This window comes from Nyctereutes procyonoides, unplaced genomic scaffold (genome assembly GCF_905146905.1).
Source record: "Nyctereutes procyonoides isolate TBG_1078 unplaced genomic scaffold, NYPRO_anot_genome, whole genome shotgun sequence".
In the NCBI taxonomy this organism is placed as follows: domain Eukaryota; kingdom Metazoa; phylum Chordata; class Mammalia; order Carnivora; family Canidae; genus Nyctereutes; species Nyctereutes procyonoides.
In genome coordinates this window covers 46,664,383-46,684,439 of record NW_026575140.1, presented here as the reverse complement: position 1 = coordinate 46,684,439, position 20,057 = coordinate 46,664,383, and the positions used below count along the sequence as shown (strand labels likewise).

The 20,057-nt window shown below is 41.1% G+C and overlaps 1 non-coding gene across 1 annotated transcript; it reads right to left on the bottom strand.

Moving 5' to 3' along the window:
- Positions 1-1,915: 1,915 nt before the first annotated feature.
- Positions 1,916-2,022, bottom strand: LOC129498017 (U6 spliceosomal RNA). Its single transcript, XR_008662051.1, has one exon. It is a non-coding gene; the product is annotated as a U6 spliceosomal RNA (small nuclear RNA).
- Between the last annotated feature and the right edge of the window lie 18,035 nt (positions 2,023-20,057).

Here is a 20,057-nt window from a genome sequence, read left to right as displayed (position 1 = left end):
TGTTCAGCTGATCTTGTTCTGGGATTATCTAAGAATACTTATAATTTGCTTATACTCGGCATGTAAAAATGCAAAAACAACTAGTATGTTTTAAAATATGCAAAGTTGCTTATTAGTATTATATTTTAATACTAATTAAAAGTATTAAAACTTTTAGTATTAGTATTTAATTAGTATTAAATACTAATTAAAGTATCAAAAACTAATTAAAACTAATTAAAAGTTCTGCAGTTTTGTCATGTTCAGTCCTTCCAGGTGTCAAGGAAATGGAAACGCATATTTTTAACGTTTCTTTCAGGTGTATGTCCCTGAAAGCTTAAAATACTTAAGGGATACTATTAGAGGATCTCCAATGCCCTTTCTGTCCTAGATAATTCTAGTGACCAATAAATAAATAAGTAAATAAATAAATAGCAATTTGCAAATTCAGTTCTTTAGTTAATAAATAGTCTGGTAGAAATAGGGAGAACGTATGTCAACTTTGCATCCAGTAGCACCCTTATAGTTAGGAGTCTGTCAAGATTTCCACCATGAAGCCTGGTGTTCGGGGTTAATAACTCATTTGCTTTAAATAGTTTCAAGCTTAAATAATAAATAAATAAATAAATAAATAAATAAATAAATAAATAAATAACTAGCTAGCTTCGAGCTGGGGGATCCCTGGGTGGCTCAGCGGTTTGGCGCCTGCTTTCCACCCAGGGTGTGATCCTGGAGACCTGGGGTCCAGTCAGTCCCATGTTGGGCTTCCTGCATGGAGCCTGCTTCTCCCTCTGCCTGGGTCTCTGCCTCTCTTTCTCTCTCTGTCTCTGTCTGTCTGTCTCTCATGAATAAATAGATAAAACATTTTTTTAAAAAACAGTAATAAAATAGCTTCAAGCTGAAAGAAACACAAAGCGGAATTTTTTTTAAAGATTTTATATATTTATTCATAGAGACACAGAGAGAGAGAGAGAGCCATAGACACTGGCAGAGGGAGAAGCAGGCTCCATGCAGGGAGCCTGACGTGGGACTCAGTCCAGGGTCTCCAGGATCATGCCCTGGGCTGCAGGCAGCACTAAACCGCTGCGCCACCGGGGCTGCCCCACAATGCAGAAATTTTAAGTCCAGACGTATATTTTATTTTTTTATTTTTTTCTCTATTTTTGTGGTGTTTAACGTTTCTATTAAAGTGATTAATCATTTTTGTGGTGGATTTGAGAATTAAGAGGAAAGAAGGACAAAAATCCCACAGCCACCTGCCAAGCACCTATTAACCAAAACCTAGGGTAGCTTTGATTCTCCTCAGGCAAGCCTTTTGGCCCAGGAGATAGCGAACAGCAAAACCAACCTGGATAAGGCTGACTAAGGATGTAAAACCAAAATAACTAGCAAAGAAAAAGACACAATCAATGGCTTGATGTTACGTATGGCTGTAATGGAGAATACTGTAAACTGCAATTTAGTGTTAATACTGTCAGCTAATCCAAGACTTCAGTAAACTGGCAAGGCCTAAACCATAAGGATAAACACACCTTATGTTCCAAGTCTGTCAGTTTGGGATTTCAATTAGTCCATGGCTGGTCGAGTACACCCTGAAAAAAAAAATGCACAGCTAAAATAGATGAGATAAAAAGTACCCAAAACATAAGACAAGAGCGTCTGTACACACAAATCCTTACTGGAACCACAGAACTTACTGAATGAGGGCCATCTCGTTTCAGTTTTCTTTTCGTCTTAAAACCCTATTCTCTAGCAATAAGTTAAAGACAGACCGCTCCACCTGCATTCATCTACAGAACAGTCCATACGCCAGTGTGAGGCTGCTATTTCAATACCAGCACAGCTAGCCTGACTTTCCACTAGTGGTATTTTGGCAAAAATGTCAAAAAGAGGCGATCAAAGACAGGACAGGTCGTGGGCTTCTCCCTAGGAAGGTAAAAATATGGAACGCTTCACGAATTTGCGTGTCATCCTTGCGCAGGGGCCATGCTAATCTTCTCTGTATCGTTCCGATTTTAGTATATGTGCTGCCGAAGCGAGCACCAGACGTATATTTTAAAACTAAAAGTCGTGCAAGGCTATTGTGCTGTTTTAAGTTAGAGAATACTGGACTATATATTTATTCGTATCATATGTGTTTCTGGCAATGTTAAAGAAAGAACACACATTTTTAGATATATGATCTATTACTCATAGTTAATTCTGTATGTTTAATGATACCTTTCAGTATTTGTCATAAGTTGGGTTTCAAAATGATAGAGTAAGTCTTATTTGAAAATAATTTTCTCAACATCATTGGTCATTTTTATCTTCAAAAACAAGTATGTGACTAATAAATATTTGGCACGAGTGAGTTGTATTTTCCTAACATATGTAATGATCAGGTTTTGTGTTTGTGTCTTTTTGAAGGCGATTATACCTAAACAAAGGAAAACAGATTATTAAACCTATTAAAACTTTATTAGGCCTGCTATGAGTTTTTATGAAAAATTATGTAAATCACAATAGATTTCAAGTTGTGTGAGGACAGATACATTTTTGTGTTATGCCTAAGTGTAAAAAAATTAAAGTTAAAAATTTTAGCATCAAATATATAAAAGGTAGTTGAAACAGAATTTTAGGTGGAAAATAAATATTTAAAAAATTTTAAGGAAAACTTATATTTGGAATCAGGCATGGTTAAGATGTCTTTCCTATTCTCCCATTTGACATTGCTGTTTGTCTCCTTTCAATATTCCAGAACATCCATTGTTAGATGGTCTAAACCAGGTTGACACATGGCATGTAAATTCCTGGCTTGTATTGAAATAATTTCCATCAAATGATTCTTTGACATATATTTTTTAAATTGTAAAATGGTATTTTTAAAAATACTCTATTTATTTATTCATGAGACACACACATACACACAGAGGCAGAGACACAGGCAGAGGGAGAAGCAGGCTCCAAGCAGGGATCCAACGTGGGACTCGATCCGGGGTCTCCAGGATCAGGCCCTGGGCTGAAGGCGGCGCTAAACCTCTGAGCCACCCGGGCTGCCCGTAAAATTGTATTTTATATTGCGTTCATTTTTTTTCTTGACAATTCAGTTGGGTTTCCCTAAATTCTAGGTTAAATTCTAAAAGTTAGCTATAGCCTTTGTGAAAACTTTTAATAGTTTACTTGAAGTTATCTTTAAATACTTACTGTAGGAATACAATTTTCCCTTTTTGCAATTGTGCCCTTGCATCTTTTTTATCCAAAAATAGATTTGATCAGATTTTATCTTGAAAAGGAATTATATTTCAGTTTTGCTGCAAGTACAATGTGGCAAATGATATTGGTCTGTAAGAGTAATTGATTGGTTAAAATTAGACTTCTGTCCATGGAAATATCAGAGGCGATTTTAATTTCCATACAATAAGACGACAGAAAGAATTTTAAGGGTCTGAGCTAAATCTGTATTGCTGTTCTTTTAGAGTAATTCACAGATTTAGTCATAAGGAGTCTCATACAAAATTTCAGTAGATTCTAGGGTTAAGTGTCCTTTTACTTAATTTTGTACAAGCTATGTAACATGTGATTTAAATGCTAGTTGTAGTGAGGTGTGCTAAATAAAGGAACTTCTTTCCTCTGTTCTGAAATGTTAGGACACAAAATTACTTCCCTTTTCTCCATGAATTTTCTTGAATTGGTAGACTACATATTTTATTAAAGGTTTTTTATTTATTCATGAGAGACACACAGAGAGAGACAGGCAGAGAAAACAGGCAGTGAGAGAAGCAGGCTCCATGCAGGGAGCCTAACGTGGGGACTGGATCCCGGGTCTCCAGGATCACACCCTGGGCCAAAGGCAGGTGCTAAACCGCTGAGCCACCCAGGGATCCCCGGTAGACTTTATATTTTAAAAACACCTAGAAATGTAATTGTTAAGGTTTCATCACAAACCATTCTTTGCAGAAAGGAACTTTTGTGCTGGGTAGTATGGAAACAAATTTTAATGTGTGGTTACTCATAAGTAGTTAAACGGCGATTTTTGACTGCTCTCTACCCTTTAAAATGTTTTCCATTGCTTGGGTTTGGTACAGATGAACTGTGTAAAAATTTCTTGATTCTTTTGGTGTTCTTTTAGATAAACACAGTTGTGAATCTCCAAGGGAAATTTTTTGGCTTCAGAGATCTACTTAAAAAAAAAAAACTCTCTGACATATGATTATACTTCTGATTGATATAAAGTCAAATACAGGGATCCCTGGGTGGCGCAGCGGGTTAGCGCCTGCCTTTGGCCCGGGGCGCGATCCTGGAGACCCGGGATCGAATCCCGCATCAGGCTCCCGGTGCATGGAGCCTGCTTCTCCCTCTGCCTATGTCTCTGCCTCTCTCTCTCTCTCTCTCTCTCTCTCTCTCACTGTGTGCCTATCATAAATAAATAAAATAAAAAAAAATAAAGTCAAATACAGTACTCCCTCTTTTCTTTTCCTCAGAAAAACATTACGCATCTGATTTGGTAGAGTGAATAGTAGAAAAAAGTCAACATGTTTAGTCGTTAAAAATAGAGTTCAACCATAAGAGGAAAAGTTGTCACCACATTGTGTGAGCATTTCATTTTTAGGGTAAGTTCTAAGCCTCCTAGAACACTCACACAATTTGTGATTGTCTATTTGTTTTGTTATTAAGTGTAATACATAAAGCATACCAATATTTAACATGGTCAGTATTATGCTCCTTAAGCAAAGAAAGGTGGATTTGTGTATTTCACTCTTAGGGATCTTTTCTTTCATAATTTCCCATATTGAATCGATTTTCCTTTTCTTCTAACAACAACAAAAAAATCCATTATGTTAAAAATATGCAGTAAAATAATGTCCCAGAGCTCTTGAAAATCTTTATATTGTGGCAGATTTCCTTTTTTCTTTTTTAATTTAGCCAGACAGAAGTGAAACCCATCAGCAGTCATTCTTTATCTCTCAGCAACACCAAAAAACATCTCAAGTCATGAAGAATTACATGTCCGATTGAACCCTTTCAGGATTCAAAGTCAAAGCCCATTTTAGCACACAGCAGACTTGGAACCGAAGGGCTTTTTTTTTTCTTTCAGTTTATTTATTAAATGAAAATCATGTTAAATAATACCCACATTATAGGATTGTACTGACAATTAAATAAAACAATAAGTAACAAACACATACAGTGCTTAGCATATGCCTGACACTGTTCTAAGTGTTTTCTATATGTAAACTCTAATAAAAATCACCCTGGGAGGTAGGTACCATTCTCATCCTCATTTTCCAGTTGGTGAAAAGGAGGCACAGAAAGGTCAAGTTATTTGCCCCAGTTTATACAGCAAATAGGCAGGGGAGCCAGGACTGAACTCAGGCAGCACGGCTCCAGAGCCTGTGTTCTTGACCACTCTACTAGCATTCTCTTTTCTTTTCTTTTTCTCTTGTTTTCTTCAATTCTTTTTTATTAATGGCTTAATTTTTATGTATATACATATTTTTTGTTTACTTTCATTGTACTTTGCTTTTTTTTCTCTCAGTTGGGGATTTAAAAAAATTTTTTTATTAGAGTTCAATTTGCCAACATATAGCATAACACCCAGTGCTCATCCTGCCAAGTGCCCCCCTCAGTGCCCATCACCCAGTCACCCCAACCCCCCACCCACCTCCCCTTCCACTACCCCTTAGTGAAAGGGGCACTAGTAGATTTCTAATACCCCTATTTTTACACCTTGTTCAATTCCCAGAGTTAGGTGTCTCTCATGTTTTGTCACCCTCACTGATATTTTCACTCAGTTAGTCTCTCCTTTCCTTTATTCCCTTTCACTATATTTTTGATATTTCCTAGATGTATGAGACCATAGAATGTTTGCCCTTGATCAATTGCACTTATTTCATCGTGCATAATACCTTCCAGTTCATCACTGTTGAAGCAATTGGTGGGTATTTTGTGCGGATTTTATTTCTTTTTTTTTTAATAAATTAATTTTTATTGGTGTTCAATTTACCAACATACAGAATAACACCCAGTGCTCATCCCGTCAAGTGTCCCCCTCCGTGCCCGTCACCCATTCACCCCCACCCCCCGCCCTCCTCCCCTTCCACCACCCCTAGTTCATTTCCCAGAGTTAGGAGTCTTTATGTTCTGTGTCCCTTTCTGATATCTCCCACACATTTCTTCTCCCTTCCCTTATATTCCCCTTCACTATTATTCATATTCCCCAAATGAATGAGAACATACACTGTTTGTCCTTCTCCGATTGACTTACTTCACTCAGCATAATACCCTCCAGTTCCATCCATGTTGAAGCAAATGGTGGGTATTCGTCGTTTCTAATGGCTGAGTAATATTCCATTGTATACATAGACCACATCTTCTTTATCCATTCATCTTTCGATGGACACCGAGGCTCCTTCCACGGTTTGGCTATTGTGGACATTGCTGCTAGAAACATTGGGGTTCAGGTGTCCCGGCGTTTCACTGCATCTGTATCTTTGGGGTAAATCCCCAGCAGTGCAATTGCTGGGTCGTAGGGCAGATCTCTTTTTAACTCTTTGAGGAACCTCCACACAGTTTTCCAGAGTGGCTGCACCAGTTCCCATTCCCACCAACAGTGTAAGAGGGTTCCCTTTCCTCCACATCCTCTCCAACATTTGTGGCTTCCTGCCTTGTTAATTTTCCCCATCCTCACTGGTGTGAGGTGGTATCTCAATGTGGTTTTGATTTGTATCTCCCTGATGGCAAGTGATGTGGAGCATTTTCTCATATGCTTGTTGGCCACGTCTGTGTCTTTCAGAGCTGATTGGGACATGTGTAGAAATCAATTATCTTTTAATTTTTTAAAATGTTCTCTGACCATGTTTAAGAGAAGAGCACTAATTTTAAGGTCTGGAAGACCCGGGCTCAGACCCTGCTTTTTCCCCTCTTATTACTTGTATGGTTGAACTTGTAAGCCTCTGTGGGCTTCGGTTTCCTCATTTGTGAACTGCAGGTGATGAACCTAACTGGATAGGATTAAATGAGATAATGTGTATGAAGTGGCTGGCATAGTAGATTTCCAATCAATATCCATCTTTCCCTGTGTGCTCCTCTCCCCTACTTCTTCTGTCTTGCCGTTTTCTTTTCTTTCTTTTGTTTTTTCTTTTCTTTCTTTCTTTCTTCTTTCTTTCTTTCTTTCTTTCTTTCTTTCTTTCTTTCTTTCTTTCTTTCTTTCTTTCTTTCTTTCATACTGGCCATCGAAAAGTATAGCCAAAGGACTTAAAACTATATATACCAAGTAAACAAATGATGTGTGTCTTCTACATATTTTAGGAACTTGCATGATCTGGGTTGAAAAGAAAACCTATTCACTAGATTTGACAAAGACCTTTTCTACATTAAGCCTTATACATAACCTGTTCCATATTAAGCTTTGAAAAGATTGCATTAAACTCTGCATTGCTGCATATTGTTTAAGATTTGTTTTTTGATTTAATACCATCAAGCTTTCAGTAAGGGGAATAACAGTCTCTGTCCAATAAACAAAGCAGGGATCCCTGGGTGGCTCAGCGGTTTAGCACCTGCCTTCAGCCCAGGGCATGATCCTGGAGTCCCGGGATCAAGTCTCGAATCAGGCTCCCTGCATGGAGCCTGCTTCTCCCTCTACCTGTATGTCTGCCTCTCTCTCTCTCTCTCTCTCTCTCTCTCTCTCTCATTAATAAAATCTTAAAAAAAAAAGCTAAACAAAATGAGCTGTTTCAAGGTCTGGTATAGGAGCAGGTGAAGTGCACAGGCTGGCCTGAAATTGCTGAAGTGTTTTTATTGAGTCACTGGCGCCCACCTTTTGCTGTCTTGTAACAGTTTGCAGCTTTGACTTTCTGACCTAACCGTTGCAAATCTAACTGATTCCAACTGTCAGTGAGTCTACTGTGTAACAGTCTGGATCTCCTTCTGGAGAAGGCAAACATCCGAATCTGCTACCGGACTTCTCCCCGTCTTCTTTCCCCCACCTCCATTCATCACCTTAAGCTCATTAATTTGAAACATCAGATGTAATATTTCAATGAAGTGCACTGTGGGCAAAAAGCATCAATTCCTATTTATGTGGGGAGATGTCATGGACACTTAGCAAGCAATAAGTCACTGTCAGGGAGTTATTTCAAAAAGATTTAACAGCAAGGATGTCTGTTAGGGAAGGTGTGGGCAGGGAGGAGAACTCTGTTCCAGGAATGATGAAATCATCATACCACGGGCACATTAAGGCCAGGACAGGAGACATGGGCTCCTGTTAAAATGATTCCCATAAGAACCTTACTCTTTCATCCTCTTATTGTAGTGCAGTTAAGCAAACGAAGTGCTAAAGCCATGTGAAGTAAATAACCTAATCAACAGTGATTTACTCTTGTTCTCTCATGGGGTCATGACCTAATCCTAAATAAAGACTTCTAAAATTGTCTGTATTTAGATGTGTTCCTGATGTTGGAGAAAGCTGGAAGGATGAGAATCCTCCTCAAGTGGACCAGAGTTTTTGTTTTCATTACCACGGTGGCTACTGAGCCGCCTTTTGGGGGAGTTGGAACTCTCTTGTTTAGCCCTGCAGTGAAGACGAAGATCTGTACGCTCAACAAGATTAATCACTCCCTAAAGTGGTCATCGGAGGCCTTCTCATTGAGAGTAAGGAGCCCTGTCTCTTGTCTTTGTTTCATGACCTCAGAGATGCTTGAGCGCAATTTGGAAAGTCTCTGCTGCTCTGTTATCTCGGGTGCTGTCTTTTTATATTCACTGTGGATTTTCCCCTTTTACATCTGCAGGCAAGAGTTTCACCTTGACCATAACTGTCTTCACAAATCCTCCCCAAGTGGCCAGCTATCACAGAGCTATTCAAGTCACAGTGGATGGGCCCCAGGAACCCAGAAGTAAGTACTTGCCTTCCTATTGGAGCCAGTAACAGGGTGTGTGGAGACCCTATGAGGAATTTATCCCAGAGCTGTCAGCACTACTTTCGTGAAAACGGTTTCTTTGCAGACTTTGCTACCTGCGTGCGTTTTGACCAGGGGACAGTTCACAGAACTTCACACTTAGTAGGAGATCAAATTACATTTTGAACTTTGTCACAAAATCAGTAAGGCCTGCCTAACTCGGGGGACACAAAGGGATAATTATTGTGCAAAGACATTCTGCTCATCTGCTGGGCACAGCAGACAGGGCAGGCCAGACCCATGAGAGCTGAGAAAGGAAACAGCAGACTGAAAAATCTTGAGTTTAGTCAAAAAGCTTCTGGGTGTGTTTCCCATGGTCAAAGAATGTGTTTTACCTTTTTAGCTCACCCACTCAATTCCCTTTATAAAGAGCACAGTGGTTAATTACAAAGATTGTATTTGCCAATGATAACTTGCTTGATTGTTACAAGTACATTGTTGTTTGAGCATGTTGTGGTAATTGTTATAGTTTCTTTTAACAGAGTCAAACCAGGTGTAAATCCGCCTTTGTGTGTTTGTCTGGGCACCCAGGAGGTTTATGCCCGAGTTGGTTTAAGACAGTACACATAACCCACTGGGGCTGATATGCATTTTCCTCTTAAATCTAAATTGAGATCGATTTTCTTTCCCCCCTTCACTCCCCGCCCCCAAAACCGATTTGATCACATTTGGAAGATCAGCATTTAAATGTATTTGGGGATTAAAGATTCTTTGATACATATGGCATGCAACCTCCTGTGCCAGTGGAAACATATGGAACTCTACCTTTGATGAGTGACATCAGAGTCCCAGCCATTGTGTTTAGAGTTTTATTTGGTTTGTGGTAGAGGTACAGCTGGCAGAAATATTTGTTATATGTAATGATACACCTGCCCAGAGTGGCCTATCTTCTCTTCTCCTAAAACCGAAGGAAAAGGACTGTCAAGTTTTCTTCTCCCCAAGTAGCGACATCTTTTAGCAGCGAATGAAGGGTGCCTTGAGTTCCTCTTGCCAGTATCTCTTTTCACAAAGGCTCATTGCTTGTCTGAACTGGGGAAGTTTCCTGCCTCAAAAGCCAGTCTTTGAGGCTTTTCTTCTCTCCTCCTTTCATGTGTATGGCTTCTTCTAGGTTCACAGTGCTGGGTCACGGCTGGCTCTGTTCAGGTTGAGAATGTTCTATTAGGTGGAGGCCACACACATGTCTCTGGCCGCCCGAGTCTCTGGTCATAAGAGCCAGTGGTCATGCAGTGCAGGTGACTAGAACAGAGCAGGGCTGTCTTGTCTGGTCTGGGACTTTGGCTGACATTCTTGGACTGCCATAAATCGGGGAAGATGCCTTGTGATGGAAGCCACATGTTATCTAATTAGTCATGAAGATCCTGAAAAGGCAGGGACATCCATTTCAGTCCTGCATAAAGCAGGACAGCAGTCTTTTAACATTTAGTATTACTAATACTTCTCTTTTAAAGATGTTTCCTGCTGATCTCTGCAGCTTTTCTCACTTCTTGGAAAAACCATAATTGTGTGTGTGTGTGTGTGTGTGTGTGTGTGTGTGTGTGGTGTGTGTGTGTCTTTGTGTGCCTCTGTTTGCATATGTGTCCATACATTCAGGAGTTGAAGTTCAGAAGTTGATGGTTGGGAGAGGAAACAGGAAAGTGGTGGCAAAAGATGAGGAAGCAGGGTAGCTTTTTTCACTTCTCTGTCAAGTGACTTTACCTCCTTCCCAAAAGGTTGTTGGCAGAACTAATTAGTTGATAGGCTTACTGCCCTGTAAAGGCAGAGAAATGCTCTGCAAGCATGGAGGGTTCAGGGTAGAGGGACAGATGATCTATGTGTGACCTGAGTTCAGGCTGTGGCGTCCAAGGTGGGATGGGGAGCAGATACAGATCTTGAGTGGCAGACCACTGAGTAACATTTTTCACCAACCAAAAATGTGTGTGACAATATGATATTATTTCTCTGACTTTATGAAGTGGTTTGCCAAACTCAATGCCTGGATACAAAGATGGGTATGGTGTCAGGAATATTTTAGTCCTATCATCTTGAGTCTCTCTACTGGATTATTTCCTTCTGTTCTGCTCTTGGGCATCCTGGGCATTGAGGGCATAGCACTCTTCCCAGTATTGTTCTTTAGATTTGAGAGTCCTGGGTGTGAAAGATGCCCGGGATTTTGCATTTTCTTCAACTCTAATAGGATTTAGATTGATTGGTGCATCAACAATGTTAAATGGAGACTCCTCCAGAATGTGGGTTGGCAAATGTTTTCTATGAAGTGCCAAATAGTAAATAATTTTACTGTGGGCCGTATCTTCCCTGTCATGAGGACTCAACTCTGGCAGTGTAGCTCAAAAGCAACCAAAGCCAATACATCAACGAGCGGTTGTGGCTTTGTTTCAACAAGTCTTTATTTGCAAGAACAGGTGATGGGTCCGATTTGGTATGCAGGTTGCAATTTACCATCCCTTGCTCTAGATTTCCAAATGGCTTATGTTATTAACCCTTAACAGTAGGGGTTGAGAGAAAGGCTTTCCTGACCAGAGAGAAAAAGTCCATATAATTGTTTTCACCTTCTCTCCAGCAGAATTACAGAATTACAATTCTTTAAGTAGTGTTTGTCACAGAGATAGTATCTTTGTGTTTATTGTAATGGTTTGATGGGGTTGAAGATTTTATATCATTGATTCCTGTTAATGGCATTTTACTCCCTCCTCCAGAGATCAGAATATATATTGAAAAGGCTACTTTTGGTAGTTTAGCTATTTGGACAAGGACAAGTTCTGGATTAACTGGTTGGTCTTTATTCAGCCAAGCATAGTGATGAAGGGTGTGGGCTTTGGTGTCAAACTGTCTGGATTGAACTCCCAGCTCCACCGCTGACTAGTTGTGTGGTGGTAGTCCAGTCACCTGGCTTTCCTTTGCCTCAACTTCCTCATCTGTTAAAGTGAAAATTGTAACAGTATTTTCCTCATCAGTTGCTGCAAAGACCTTAAATGATGTAATGTATGTAAAATACGTAACACGGTGACCATCACGTAGTAAGTGCTCATTAAGTGTGAGTTGTTACAGCATAAATTCCCTTCAGTGTCAGGAGTTTGCTGTAGCGTTTTGCTTACAGTATGCTTCCAGGAAATAGGTATCATCTAGGCTCTGCTCCTTTGTGTATTATTATTTTTCAAGTGTTTTATTTATTCATGAGTGACAAGCAGAGCGAGAGAGGCAGACACAGGCAGAGGGAGAGGCAGGCTTCATGGAAGGAAGTTCCGATACGGAACTTGATCCCGGGGCCCCAGGATCACGTCCCAGGACGAAGGCAGGCACCAAACCGCTGAGCTACCCAGGGATCCCCTATTTTTTTCCTTGCAGATGATTTTATTCATTTTTGCTCATTACTAAATGACAGTAAGAAGTGTTCGAGACTGTGCCTTGAGCAGGTATTCCAGTTGCCTGGGGACAGCTGTGCAGAAGTGATGAACAACATAATTTGTTTGCAATAAAGAAAAGTCCAGCAGAGGATGCGATGGCACTCGTGCCCCCTCTGAGGCCCTGCATATTAGCACCTCTGCCAAGACTTGCTTTCACTCAGGAAGCAGGAAGGTGTCATCCTTCCATGTTGTCTGTCTCTGGCAGCTGAACCAGTGCAGTCACATCACGAATATGATCCTCACTCATTACAAGATTCGAAAGTTCCCTGTGGCATCATTGATGGTTTTTAACTTTGGTCTTTTGCAGTTGTGATTCATCTCAGTTATAAAACTTCCCTTTAAAGGAACGTAGCCGAATAGCCGATGACTTATGAGAACCTTCATCTTAAGTAGTGTAAACATGAAAATGCTGCACATCTTTACAAATGCCATTTGTTTTCTTTGCCAGGTCATCATTTTAAGACATGACATCATATTTAAGATCCCAAATTTGTAAAAGTCCTGTGTTTCGGCAAGGCGTTTTGACCTGTTGGCAAGTGAGCCCTGAAGGATGACTGCCGTAGGTTTGCCAGCAGGAGAAGTCAGTGTAGCAGCGGCAGCAGCAACGGTAATGCATTTGGATGCCTAACTCTTTCAAACATCAGTTTCTATTAGGATCCTCTGTTCCACGTGTGCCCTTGGTTCCAACTGCAGTCTGACTTAAAGAGTTTCTACCGGAAGGTGAACACCTGGTTAGCAGTGTAGTGGTGGTGGTTCTGAGTTAGGGAAGAGGACTGATGGAAAAGGTATTATTGGCTGTGCAGAGGATGGAAAAAATAAATCCCCTAATGTAGTCAGGATCCTTTTAACGTTCTTGCTGTTTTTTTCAGTTATCTATTGCTAAATAACAAACCATCACAAAACATAATGGCTGAAGACAACCAGTTTATTATTCCTCATGATTCGGTTGGGCTGCCTAGGGTTCATCTGGATGGGTTTTCTGTGGCCTTGCTTGGGGTCTTTTGTGTGGCTGCAAGAAGATTGTGGCTGGTGTTGGAACACAGATGATGGTTTCACTCTCATGTCTGCTGCCTTGGTGGGATGGCAGGAAGGTTGGGCTTGGCTGGAACAATGGGACAGCTGAGCCTTTTTCCTTCTCCCTGTCGTCCTAGAGCCTTTCCCCCTCCACGTGGCCTGTCCATCTGATCTCTCCAGTACAAGCACAGTCTGACTTCTTACATGGCAGGTCAGGGTTCCCAAAGGTGCAATAATGGGAGCTTTTAGGCCTTCTTAAGGCTTCTTAAAACTTAGAGCTGCCATGGAATGACTTCTTCCATGTACTGTTGGTTAAAGCAAGATGCACTTAGTTGCAGCCTATATTGCAGGAGAAGAAACCCACAGAGACATGAGTGATGGGGGCAGTGGTTCATTGGTTCACCAATACCATCAACTTCCTTAAGTTGCTTAGATGGCAAATATCATTTTTGCCACAGGAGAATTGATATTTGTTGAGGTATCGTCTTCTGAAAGGTCTCTTGACTTTTTAATCTGGAGGACATTTAAAGTTCTGCGTGGTTTTCTTTCCAAAGTTTACAGAGTGTGTGCAGCACTCAAGAGGGCAGGATATATGAGGCTAGGGGTCAGGTTTGGCCACGGTACTGTGATGCTTTATCATCAAGGGAGGAGGTCAAGTCCTGTCAGCTTCTTATCAGAGTTTTAAGGAGAGAGCTGAGTCTCCAGCCAGTGCCCTCTGGTTACATTAATTCACAATCACAGAGGTCTTCTTCCCTGCTAAGATCCATGCAAGAAGCCAACCATCAAAATCACAAAGGTGTAACCCTACTTTCCTACCTACCTCAGTTTCTTTAAAAAAAAAAAAGTTCTACAAGGTGACTCTCAGTTTTAATTCTTGTAAGTTCCTTCCAAATGAGGGATATTTGGTAATTATCAGATGAATTCAGGGTGAGTGTTACCTTGGGTACTTGGTATTCACAGGTGAAATGGAGGTACACCAGACCAATACTCCTATGAGAGATGAACGTTTAATGTTTGAACATAAAGAGGTTATTAGCCTTGCCTGGCAACATGGCAAGTCTGTAGCAGAAGTATTTTATGAATCCTCAAATGGAAGAGCCTGGAGGTTTTATAGTTTATATTATCCAGCTTTGGAAGTTCTCAATTGCTAGCACATCTGTAAACCTGATAACCTGACAGACAAGAGTGGGTATCAAGTTTTTGGGTGCTGTGCCCCAGGGAAGCAGATCACAGTTACTCTTTAAGGAGAGACCAAAGCTGTCATCTGTGTCCTTCCTGCTGGGACACTACTGTTCAGTATTGACCAGCTAGCTCCCTGTTCTAACCTGGTGGGAGAAGGAGGAAGCCCTGAGTCTTCTTATCCTGCAACACTGCCCTACTTGGCTGCATTGTTTTTAAAGATTTTACTTACTTATATGATAGATTGGGGAGAGAGAGAAAGACAGAGAGCAGAGCTCGAGAGCAGACACATGCATGAGCAGGGGTGGGGCAGGGCTTGGGGGAAGGGCAGCTGGAAAGGGAGAGACTCTCAAGCAGACTCTATGCTGAGTGGGGAGCCCAACTTGGGGCGCGATCTCAGGACCCTGAGATCGGGACCCTGAGATCAGGACCTGAGCCAAAATCAGGAGTTAGATGCCTGAGCGACTGAGCCACCCAGGTGCCCCCCTGCTTGGCTGAGTTCTGACTTGGGTAAGGGCTGGCACCTAGGCATGGAAGAGGCTGTCTGGAAGGGCAAGGGAATGGGTCTATTTCTCGGACTGCCTCGGCACCCTGGCTCACTCAGCTTGTCAGGCTTAGGTCCTCAGCCAAACTGGTTACTTTCCTGCTTGCACATTCTCACCTGTGCATCACAAGTTTATAATTCTTTGGAGATAGTTTTATTATTCCGTGTTCTTAAGGCACTTCCAGCTGCAGATATGTTACCTTATGAACCTAAGTTAACAGACTTACATGAAACAGGGTGGTTCTGGGCATGGCATCATCTCATTATTCTCTAATTCTGTTGTCCCTAGGTCTGCTATTTCTAGCCCCGTGGAGGGTGAAGAGATTGGAGGGGTTGGCTTTTTCTCTTCTTCATTCCAGTTAATTTCAGTGGCAGCTCACCTTCATCCTCCACCACCCTTCATCAGTTGTGTGAAAGAATAGGCTTATTGTGGTGGTTGGCCCTTCCCTCTGCTTATTATGGACAGTGAATGCTTGTTTAGAGGTTGGCCTAACGTGAAAGGCGGGGAATGTGTAATATGTGGTGGATGGAGGGCTAGCAGAAGAATTCTTTTAAGGTCACTGGACATCTCTGGATGCAGTTCTTGGCGTTCATAATCTTTCTGTCTGTGAAGATAACTTGTGAAAATCTTCATAGGTCTTGTGCTACACTCCTGATGCCACAGTCCTTAGTTCAGAGCATTAGTAGAAAAGCCGGTTACTTCTTGCCTTGGAGACTTCCTCCGGTTCTTCATGTGTCTCTGAAGTGCCCAAGGAATGCAAATTATGGGTAAATGACATGTTTTGATATTTACAAGTCAGCAAATACAAGCCGTGGTTTGGTTGTCATGAATATTAATCATTTGGTCACTAGTATCTAGAGCATTGTTGAAAATCTTTGACTTAAGGGAATAAGAGCAGGTCAAACAAAACAGAACTGTCCCCTTTCCTTAAGAAGGATGGGGTGGGGGGCAGTCAGAAGCGCTGCTACTGCTAGAGGTCATGTCTGGTGGTTGGTGGAATGTGCTCTGGAGAAGAGCAGTTTTAAATCTCTTTCAGTACGTTGTTGTTGTTGACTGACTGTCAGGAGCTGGGAAGATGGCCAAGAAGGAAATGACACATGGAGAGGCATTTTGTGTTGTGCAGCATTCTGTGGAACTGATGCAAGGCTATGTGGCCCGTTGACACATTCCTCTGCTAGCCGACTGCACGGCAGTGAGTTACTTCAGCAGCACATGGCATGCTGTGGCACGGAGCTATGGCCCTAACATCCTTTCATGGCAAATAAGCACAGCCGTTAAAACATGCTCTTGTCCCTCTTCTGCACTTTTTTCCCCCTGGCCTCCCAGTTCTGAGGACTGCTTTCTCACTGCATCGGACTCGTGTTAACAAGAAGCTGTGGCCTTCACAGTAGGAGCACATTTTCCATTTGCACATGTTCCAGTTGATACATTTCCATCTAAGTATGGCATGGCAGGTTTTAGGTGATATGTGTCCTAAAAACACACATATACTTGATCCAGGGTATCAGTGGTCTGTGTTTTGGTACAAGTCAGAAATCGTTCATTCTCAAAATAGTGTTAGGGACGTGAGAGAGAGAGAAAAAAATTTTTATATTGATTAATTATTACTTTTTTTTAAAAGTTCGTTCCAATAAAGAAAGTTCCTGATAGATCACTGAACTGTCTTACTTCTATTTTGTTTATGCTATCACATTTTCTTCTAGAGGAACTAGACAAGATGAGAATGAATAGTATACTTAAAGATAATAGAGAAAACAGATTGTGTTGCTGCTCTTTATGGTCATATATTTCCTACCTAGCATATTTGTAGGATGCATTTGTGATGTGCCTGAGAGCACATGTTGTAGTCTTCACATAAAAATCTCAAAATTTTTTATTTTTATTTTTAAGATTTTATTTATTTATTCATGACAGAGAGAGGGACAGAGACAGAGACACAGGCAGAGGGAGAAGGAGGCTTCATGCAGGGAGCCCGATGCGGGACTCTATCCAGGACTCCAGGATTGCGCCCTGGCCAAAGGCAGGCGCTAAACCGCTAAGCCACCCAGGGATTCCCCCCTCCTTTTTTTTTTTTTTAAAGATTTTATGTATTTATTCCTGAGACACACACACACACACACACACACACACTCGAGTTTTTTTTAAATCTAGGCAGGTATGGACAATAATTGCTTATGATTTTCATGTACCTTTTGCAAATTGCTCTAAATTAATTAGGCCATTTAGGTCTAAGTTAATTCAAGGTCATATGCAACAGTTCAAGCAGGAGACTGTATTTGGGGCGTGGTACTTTAGTATGAAGCAAAGGGAGGGCTCCCTGTTCCTCTCCCCATTTCTCTGTTGCTGTGCACTGGTGGCTAAAATCTATTTGCGGGAATCCGTGAGTGGCTCAGTGGTTTAGTGCCTGCCTTTGGCCCAGGGCATGATCCTGGAGTCAAGGGATCGAGTCCCGCATTGGGCTCCCTCCATGGAGCCTGCATGTCTGTCTGTCTGTCTGTCTGTCTCTCTTTCTCTCATGAATAAATAAATATTTAAAAAATAAAATAAAATCTATTTGCTAATAGACAAGAGCACTTCATTCAGATTCAGAGCTAAGGCTTAAATCCAAACGTCTGGAAATGGTAACTCAGATTTAAATTCATATTAAGTCAAGAGAAGTGATGTGTAATCCTGTTTTGGGAGCAGGTTTTGGGAGATAAAGGGAGAGTGATTAATGAAGCCCGAGCCCGAGAAAGTAAACAGTGATTCAAGTGTGCAGGGAGGACCTCAGCCAGCCTTGGAGGTGGCCACTGCCGACTTGACCCATTGTTGCCAGTCAGCATTCGCAACATGGATTTCTGATGCTTTTCAGGTCTGGCGTACTCTTAGCAAATGCAGGATTCTATAATTTTAAGGTGTGAGTTTTTGGTTTTTGTATTTCTGTATTTGCTCTTTTGGCAAGTGTTCCCCTTTTACAGGATATTTCTAAATCAGTTCTGTTCTAGATACGTACTGGCTTTCCTCCTCTACTAGTTTCAAAATTAACATGTAATTTCTTTCCTTCTTTTAGTAGTTACCCTTACCGTTTTAACATATATATCTGTCTTTTTAAAAATTTTTTTATTGGAGTTCAATTTGCCAACATACAGCATAACACCCAGTGCTCATGCCACCAAGTGGCCCCTCAGTGCCCATCACCCAGTCACCCCAACCCCCAACCACCTCCCCTTCCACTACCCCTTGTTCATTTCCAGAGTTAGGTGTCTCTTATGTTTTGTCACCCTCACTGATATTTTCACTCAGTTTCTCTCCTTTCCCTTTATTCCCTTTCACTAATTTTATATTCCCTAAATGAATGAGACAATATAATGTTTCTCCTTTTTCCAATTGACTTAATCACTCAGCATAATACCCTCCAGGTCCATCCACGTTGAAACAAATGGTGTGTATTTGTCGTTTCAATGGCTGAGTAATATTCCATTGTATAGACCACATCTTCTTTATCCATTCATCTTTTGATGGACACCAAGGCTCCTTCCACAGTTTGTCTATTGTGGACATTGCTGCTAGAAACATTGGGGTGCAGGTGTCCCCGCGTTTCACTGCATCTGTATCTTTGGGGGAAAATCCCCAGCAATGCAATTGCTGGGTCGTAGGGCAGATCTCTTTTTAACTCTTTGAGGAACCTCCACACAGTTTTCCAGAATGGCTGTACCAGTTCCCATTCCCACCAACAGTGCAAGAGGGTTCCCCTTCCTCCACATCCTCTCCAACATTTGTGGTTTCCTGCCTTGTTAATTTTCCCCATTCTCACTGGTGTGAGGTGGTATCTCATTGTGGTTTTGATTTGTATTTCCCTGATGGCAAGTGATGCGGAGCATTTTCTCATGTGCTTGTTGGCGATGTCTATGTCTTCCTCTGTGAGATTTCTGTTCATGCCTTTTCCCCATTGCATGATTGGATTGTTTGTTTCTTTGCTATTGAGTTTAATAAGTTCTTTATAGGGATCCCTGGGTGGCACAGCGGTTTGGCGCCTGCCTTTGGCCCAGGGCGCGATCCTGGAGACCCGGGATCGAATCCCATGTCAGGCTCCCGGTGCATGGAGCCTGCTTCTCCTTCTGCCTGTGTCTCTGCCTCTCTCTCTCTCTCTGTATGACTATCATAAATAAATAAAAAATTTAAAAAAAAATAAGTTCTTTATAGATCTTGGATACTAGCCCTTTATCTGATAGGTCATTTGCAAATATCTTCTCCCATTCTGTAGGTTGACTTTTAGTTTTGTTGACTGTATCCTTTGCTATGCAAAAGCTTTTTATCTTGATGAAGTCCCAATGGTTCATTTTTGCTTTTGCTTCCCTTGCCTTCATGGATGTATCTTGCAAGAAGTTACTGTGGCCAAGTTCAAAAAGTCCAGAAGTGGACCCTCCACTTTATGGTCAACTAATATTCAACAAAGCAGGAAAGACCATCCATTGGAAAAAGGACAGTCTCTTCAATAAATGGTGCTGGGAAAATTGGACAGCCATATGCAGAAGAATGAAACTGAACGATTCTCTTACACCAGACACAAAGATAAACTCAAAATGGATGAAAGATCTAAATGTGAAAGAAGATTCCATTAAAATCCTAGGGGAGAACACAGGCAACAGCCTTAAATAAACATTTTAAAGCACAAAAGTTCGTTAAAGAACAAGTCCTCTTTAGACTTTTGAAAGAAAAGTGTATGTTAACCATTTACTTTACTGTACTTTTATTCAAATCACAAACTGATAAATGTTCCCTGACATTGAATTGGATGGAATTTTCCTATGTATCTGTTGATATAGGAAACAGAGAAATATCCAGATGTATTTAATTATTTTGACTCAGTATTGTCCTACTTAGACAGCCTTTAAATATACTGTTTCTGAATTGAACAAATAAACAAGAACTAGCTGAAGCTGTCTTTGATTTATGGAAAAAACCAAGAGGCTTAAAAGAGGAATCATTTCAGAAAGAACCTGTGTCTTGTTATCCTCATTTTT